The following is an 8,454-nucleotide window of genomic DNA, read 5'->3' as shown; positions in this document are numbered from 1 at the left end:
AAGAAGGTGGGAAAGGTGAAGACAACAGATAGGGTAGTGCTGACCCACTCACAGGATTTTCTGGTGTGGTATCTTCTGCTACTGTTACAATTACCCCCTTTTTCTTTTTTGACTTTTGTCCCAGATGTTCTCTCTCCAGACCATGCATGCCATAGATACCAGTAATCCATTTGGTATGGGTACCTATCCTCCAGCTGTCTTAAATACATTGATGTGTGTGGATCAAAGGTTTCCCAGGTTGGCTATAATTGTAGAGGGCTCCCTCCTGCCATTCTTGTAATAAATAGCCATTCATTTTGGCATAATCTGATTGCCTGCTTTTTAGATAATCCCACTGTATCATAAATTTTCTCCCAATTCAGTAAGACCTTGGCCAAGGACATCTCCTTTTCTACCCAGAGTACATTTCCCATTTCTTTTTCTTAGTATCAGGGCCTCACTTACGTGTATTTGACACCAGTCAGGCCACACACTAACCCTTTTTTTTTTCTTTCCTGCGGTTTATGCTGACCAGGCCACACACTAACTCTTTCTTCTTGTGCAGTCTGTACTGACCAGGCCATACGCTACCCAAATCTCTGGTCTTTAGTCTGCTTGGGGAATTTTAACACTCACCTTTTGGAGCCTCCCACTCCAAAAGTCCCGGGTGAGTTCACCCTCTGCCGGCAGTTGGATGTTTGGAGGCGAGAGGATCCAAGGGTGATGTCCTAGGGTCCTATCAACTGTTACAAGAGCGGCCACTGCCTGAGCTTTCACACACCTTTCAAGGAGTCACACAGACACCACCTGAGACTTTAACTGCTAGGATGGGGTCCCTTTGCACCAGGCGGCTGTGCCCCTTCCGACTCTCTGCACACACACGCTCTCAGGTGTTGCCTCTTCCCTCAGGCTCAACCCTTGGCCTCCCGAGGCAGTCAAAGCAGGATTCTTCGATGTTAAATCACTGATCCTCACTGGTTCTCGTAACACATATTTAAAGCTCCCATCCCACCTTTAAGCTCTGAAACTGGATTATCTGCTACTCCAAGTGTAGTTGTGAAGCTTTAAATGTTTGAAGAAGGAAGGATCTTGAACTTTCAGAGCTGCACCGTGATCAGTTCTAGAGCAGGATAAACAGAGCTGGTCAGATTATGCATTACAAACAGAAAATACAATAAAATTATTTTAATAAGCTGTTCTTCAATTCTGTAGTTGGTTCAGATTCTAGACAACACACTCCTTACAAGGCTTCACAGTGCAAACTTCTGCAAGTAGCAGGTTCAGAAGCGGTTTATAGCAGATACTACTGATACATGATTTGGTACTGTTTATAATAACTCAACTGGATGGCAACATTTTCAAAGGATAAGAAATACTTCTATGTAGATTTCTATTTATGCTAAAACTGTGGTATCTTTAGGTTGAACAGCCAACATATATGCAAATGGCAGGAGGCGAGGGGGACAGGGGGGTGTTAATCCAGAAAAGTCACTGTTACTCTTTTAGCTTTCATCGGAATGTTTTTGCTCAGGCAAGTCAGTCCTAACACTGATCTATATAACTCTGACATTGCTCTGCTATGAGACTTTCTGAAACAGCTTAAAAACTTAGTTCTGCACTTTCGCCACAAATACATCTATAGACTAAAAATTAACCAAAATACTATACTCCTTTTCACTGGCTCATTCAGTTCCACCATAGTAAACACTGTGTAACTGGTCAGTCAATTTTCAAAAAGCAGTCTCTGACAGTTTACTTTAATTAATCTAATGGCAAAATGCTATTAGTTATCTACTGTTATCTACTATGTGAGTATTTTGCTCTGTATGATAAATTTAATGGACCCCAGAAAAAAAAAAATACCAGTAGCTAAAACAGGTATTTGTCTTATGCTTTTATACCAGTAATACATGAAATTTCAAAGTGGCATACAAACAAATGTCTCCTGATCTGGAACAAACTTTGTACCTGCCAGCAAGGAGATCCGATTAAAAAGACCTAAATACATCTTAAAAGTAAACTTAGAGGAGAACTTGCACTTACAGAAACATATAACAGTATCTGATACGTCAGCCATGTCACCGATGCAAAACAGCTCTTAATTAAAAAATCATTTTACATTGAAGTTTTGTAGAGAATAAAACACACAGGTTCTATTCCTGGTTTTTACATTAGTGAACAGCTTCACGACAGACTGGCTGGGGCACACGAAAGCAGATTGGCTGTAAAGGGTATCTTTCTGTTTCAGTCAACAGCTTCACAGAAGATCTGTAGATCAGCCCTTGAAATCAAACAACAGTTCCTTAAACTAAGCAACATCAGTTCTTGGTCAAAAATCCATTACCATTTAAATCAAAATGGTTACTTAAAATCAAGCTAAAAAAAGAAAAGAAGGGTACTAGTTCTGATTTTGACTTGCCTTATACAGTTATGCTAAAGGAAAAAAGGGACCTGAGCCAACACTATAAAATTAAAGCTGGAAGGCATCTAATCGGTGGCTTGCATGAGGCAATGGTGCCACCCAATGTCCAGAAATTATACATAAACTTGATTTTCTTTGTTGATCCAGGAGCAAACAGGAAAAAAAGAAAAAAAACAAAACAAAACAAAACAACAAAAAAACCCTCAAAACAAAACAAACTCCCCCCCCAAAAAAACAAAACAAAAAACCCAATAAACTGTATGTAATGTTTATTTGTAATCATATCTGTATGGCAAAGCTTGGCTCAGACATAAGATTAACAGATGTGGTAAATTTCAAAACAGGCAAATATTTACTATTTCTTTTGTTTCAGCTTGAATTCTCTATAATGGATATTAGCATAGCCCAGGTAAATCCAGAAACAAGATGTCAAAACACACTTACCAGCATTTTCCTAAGGTCCTCATTATTTTGGTTTCTCACTTTCCAGGCCCACCCAGTTGGGGCCTCTCATAGGGAGGAGTCTTCAGCATGTTCCAAGCAGTGCATGGACTTTACTATGACACTGCTAAAACCAAATCTGTCGCACAACAATCTGGTTTTCAACCACAGAGCCCTGAATCTAGCCTGTGTTCAAAGGACAGTAACTTTTTAGAAAGGCTGCCATCCATAACAATAAAGAATTCAAACAAGTTATCATATTGGAAAACTTTACCAGATCAGTAATGACTGTCACTGTTAAAAGTGTACATCTCGGTTTTGTTTTGAATATTGCTCCCATCCTTCTACTAGAGGAACATTACATGACTATGTCTAAAATTAAAAACCACTTTGATAAGATTACACCTCTTTCTTGTATAAGTAATTCTAAATCTGTAAGTAAATCTAAGCAATGGATTATTTATACCCTTTTGCAAAACATGCTTTCTACACTATAAAGCATGCTGTCAGCCCTTTGAGCTGCCTTCAAATATTACAAATCATCAATAAATGTAAATACAAGAAACTACACACAGCAAGTCACTTATGTTTACACAAGCATCCACATCAAAAAAGTAATCTTCTGTTAAGATTTATATCCCTGTAGTAGAATTTTCTGATAGTTTTTCAAATATTCCCACTTGCTTGTCATTTATAAAACTATGTGTTTGTGCTGCCTTATTTTTACCATATTCATAATTGAATCTTATGGTCACCTAACAAATAAGCTCCCTTCATAGGCCCTTAATTTCCAGAATACACATAATGTTTCTTAGTCAAGCATATTCCTGGTTTTTTTTTTTTTTCCTTCAAAAGAATGATTTCCATAGCTTTGTATGTACCATCTTTGAGACATTTCTTGAGGGGAAGGGAGCAATTTGACCTGTTAATTATTCAGTCTGTCAATTTTTAACTTTCAATATTTGATATTCTATCTAACAGATTTTTGTAGCTTTAAATTTTCAAAATACATTTTATTAACAGATTTCCATGGCAGCATGTTTAAGATAGTCATATACCTGTAATAGCTTATTTATTCTGAGCATAACTATAGACATGCCATAAACACTCAAAGTAAACTTTTACAGTACTCCATTTGTGGCAATTGTTGACTTTGTGACAATGTAAGCAGAGAAATAACATATCAGCATTTATTTTTAGAAAAAAAATATACAGCTTTTGGATTTGTGTAGGCATAGGCACAATACCATGCACACACGCTTTTAAAAGGTGTTTTATTACATGCTTTTTCAAAGCATGCTTACTGTAACATGTAGTGTATATAAATCTATATAGTTAGTTATCTTTTCATGCTGTTCAGGCCTAACTGCTTACTCAGTTATTTGCAGTAAGTTACTGAGAGAAATTAGTTTCTTACTGTCTGTACAGAATATACTGATATTATGTTGGTTTTTGTTGTTTTTTTTTATGTAAGTCAAAATTTGAACAGTCTTTGAAGCGCTTGGGATATTTTCTAGTGAAAAAATAGCTTGGATTACTGTCAGAAATTCATAACAAGTACATGTCATACTAATATTGCAAGTGTTATTTTTAAAACATTCTACCAATGTTGAAAGCACAAGGAGTCTGCATAATCCATGCACATCTAATTAGCACTGAGTCACATAAATGATACATAATGATTTGGCAGCATATTGCCAGATGGTTTGCTATCAGATCAAGTAGTAATAATTTAGCTGCTTTTTCTCTATTCCCCCCCTCCCTGATTTTCATTTATACCCATTTTAATTTCTCTACTGAAAAATAACATTCAGTTCCTTTTATTTTATATTCAAAAAACAGTCAAACCCCACTGATTTATTTTTTTAAAATCCAGACTGCCTCCTTGCTTTCCAATCTTTCTGCTTTTACAACCACATTTATTTTATTAATTGCGCTTAGGCATCAGAAAGTTTATGCAATCTAATTCCATATTTACTTAAAAATCATTCTGCTCTTCACTACTTTGGGTTAGTGATGTGCAGCTAGTCACCTACACTAAATTTGTTTTATGTCATAATCCTATTGTCTAATTTTCTTATTCAAAACACTTCTTGAGTCTAAGCAACATGAAAAAAGGTTATGAGGGTATGAGGGGATTATAAACACATAATCACTCAAGTTAAAGTATTTGAGATTCATGAACACTTAAGATTTAATATTATTTGAATGTTCCTGAACTCCATAATTTTGTATCTTAAAGCATTTATAGTACACTTATGTTGCTGTAGTAAGTTTATTAAATACAAAGTAAATAAAGTGTAATTGTTCTTTTCCCTAAAATCTTCATATTTTCCAGTAGGTCAATCTGGTTGTTTTAAGTGAAAGGATGAAAACATTTGCACATCTAAGTGAATAGAATGGAGAAGTTTACAGTAACCTTGGCACCGTAACTTTTAACTTATTGTCTCTACCTTTGCATTATTTAATTTCAGTCTTAGTTTTGTGTTTTTCTAAATCCAAAGAATGCTTAATCAACATCAAACAGTAATGGTAGTTTTCCAGTAATCAAAGCAAACATTCACAATCACAATTTTTGAGGAATTCATGTTAACCTGAAAAGCAAAGCCTGCTCCATTTTAGTTCATGTTTTATAAGAACATAAATCTATTAATGGGTGTGAAAATTAAAAAAAAAAAAAAAAAGAAAAAAAAAGTCACAAGAAAAGGACACCCTTTTATTTGGATTAAGAATTTACTTTTGAGCTAAGTTTTATTCAGCGTGTCAGGAAGATAAAGCATCACCCCCTTGGTTACTCTGGGATTTGGATCCACGTTATGCTGTGCGGTAAAGTATGCTGATACATGGGCAGAGGCGTGAAGCGTCACATTAGAATGTGCCAAGTACTGAGGCTTTTATCAAGAAGCATGCAAAAAATCAATCAAGTCAGGTTTATTTGCCTTACCCGAGAGACTGTGCATTTTGTTTAAAGTGGATATTCCCCACAGTAGGGATGCTCTGAACCATACAGCTCAGATTTCAAACCTTCAGAAAGCAGTGCCTATTGGTTGCTATGCTTCAGACTGCTTACACTACAGTGTTGGTGACATACCCTCTTCATTCTTTCTTTCTTTCTCCAGGATAAGTATGCAGATTGAAGTATTAACAAAGATAATACTGTAGAACATTATCATTAACACTTCCTATACAGAAGAGACCAAAAAAAGGCCAAATGAAAATGCTTAGCTATTTTACAAGCATAATGTGTTACCTATTGCTTCATATAGTTGAATAAACATTTGGCATTTCATATTATTTTCCTTACTACTATCCTCTTTTTCACTTGATTTACAAAATGTTTATATACACAAAAATAAATAGCATACAGTGGTAACATAGTGGTATGAAAATCAGTGTAAAAATGGAGCTGCACTGCAGCATTGTACAGCAAGGGTGAAACTACTGGAGCTACCTAGTGAATAAATTCGTATTTCCAGAGAACCATAACTTGATAAGAGTATCAGTCTTTCTTTGGAATAAGCAATGATCTCAGATGCCCTTTTCCCTTTAAAACTTAGCCTGGAACCCAGGAACAAATGAACCCTAATCTCATTGGGTTTGCACTAAAGACCTTTTCAAATGATGAGAGACAGAAATGCTGCAGAAGCTTAGATTGGCCAGCATGCCCATCATGCAATACCATAAGAGCCAACTACTCATGGTGTCAGAATGCCAGCTGCAGCAAAGCTGGCCTAGGCAACCTCTAAATAGATTAGAATGATAACGTGAGCGGGAATGCAGTTCAACCCACAACTGGAAAGTGAGAACATACATCAGGTCCCCAGAGAAATGATAGAGAGCCCTATTTACTTGTAATGCAATGTTTAGACGTTGCCTGCCTATGCTGGGATGGGCTTTCCTGTTTTCTGTTTTAAATAAAATATGAAGATTATGTACAAAGAAGGCTGCCTCTACTGACCCAGCAGAGCCCCTGTATGTCTCTGCTTGGGCCCCTGGCAACACAGCAGAAATCCTAAGTACTCAGTAGATTCCTGTGTTCTGTTCTGTGATGCCTGGCCTTCCACAGGGACATTAGCCAGTCCTCTTTAGTTCACTTAGGTCATGTTTTATAATGGTAATATTCCCTGTATAGACACTAATGTCATTCTACCTCCAAACCCCGTGACAGCTTACCAGAATTGGGACTGGTTTAACAGATGAGATAACTCCTGTTTCCATGTCAAACTCAGTTTCTTAACACCCTTATTAATGCTCTGGTAGAGGCCACAACATACAACATCCAGTACTAAACATGAAAATAATTCTTTAAAGGCCTGACCAGCTACCATTTTAAAGCATTGCTTGCACTGATGAAGGCCAGATTTCTCTTTTCTCCAAGTCAGAATGTGGACATGTTTAAAGAAGCCCTTATCTGTCACAGACAATAAGAGCACTTACATAGCTGAACTCCCTGTGTGTGACGAAGAATAAAGGAAAATCCACAACAGATACTTTTTTGTGACCAAACCCCCTCCTTATTTACCATAAACTAAACACCTGAGTAGACAGAATATTTGGGTAGACTAAGCAACACTCATCCTAACTGTGCAAGGCAATCATAAAAATTTGAAAAACATGGGTCAATCATTACGTTCAGGTAAGAAGCTGCAATAGTTGGTGCATTGCAAAACCACAAAGGCTGAAATCAAGCAACTGTGTGTAAGAATCCAATATCCCACTGAACAATGAGAAAGCAGGAACCACAGTGCCTTCTGCTGCCCTTCCCAGCAGCATTAAGATCCCAGACTACTTGACAGGTACCAAGGAGAACATTACAGAAATTTCGCATCAGGCCAGCACGTCTATCCACATGGCCATCCAGTAAAGGCTGATGTGACAACCAAAGGGAAAGGCAGAACATCACTTTTTCTGTTTCTACACTGATAAGCTTTTCAATGCAAACCCCAGCAGAAGTTAGTTACAGTGTTTCCCCACCCCCTCATATGAGATAGTTAATTGTCCCTGTGCAACCCATACTATCTCTAGTTCAGAAAGGAGTGACACCCAGAGCCTCTGCATCATTGCAAGAAAGTACCAAGGGAGTTTTCTTCTGGACTTTTAAAATAAAGTTTCTCATCTCACCTTTACAGTCCTTGGTAAATGACAGTTTTAATGATTCTAATCCTGCCGGCTCTGTCCAGGGCATCAGTTTATCCAGATAGATGCGAGTCTTCTCACCGTCAGGCCTCACCAGCGTGTTAACCTGAGCCAGTAAATGCAGTATCATTTCTTGATGGCTCTTTGATCTTGCATTTGTTGGCCCTCATCAATAATGAAAACCAGGAGGTTCTTATTCACGTCGTAATGGTCAAACTTGTTCCTCCACAGAGGATTTCCTGCTGGTACAGGGGCCATGTCCACAGCCGCAGGGTGTCCAGCATACAGAATGCTGGCAACGAGCCGCACCGGCTGCCCTTTCAGAGCAGCCCTCACTGCTGTTTCAGCTGCCTCAGGCCCAGCCGTAGGGACCATCTCAAGGAAGCGTCTTAGTCCTCAGCAGTTCTCATCTCCCCCCTATTCCCTCCTATATCCTCTCAGCAGTTCTCATCCTCTCCCTATATCCCCTGATACCA

Source organism: Tyto alba, unplaced genomic scaffold, assembly GCF_018691265.1.
Source record: "Tyto alba isolate M040663 unplaced genomic scaffold, T.alba_DEE_v4.0 Super-Scaffold_2, whole genome shotgun sequence".
Classification (NCBI taxonomy): Eukaryota; Metazoa; Chordata; class Aves; order Strigiformes; family Tytonidae; genus Tyto; species Tyto alba.
The sequence above is the reverse complement of the archived record's forward strand: the minus strand, read 5'-3'. Positions refer to the sequence as shown.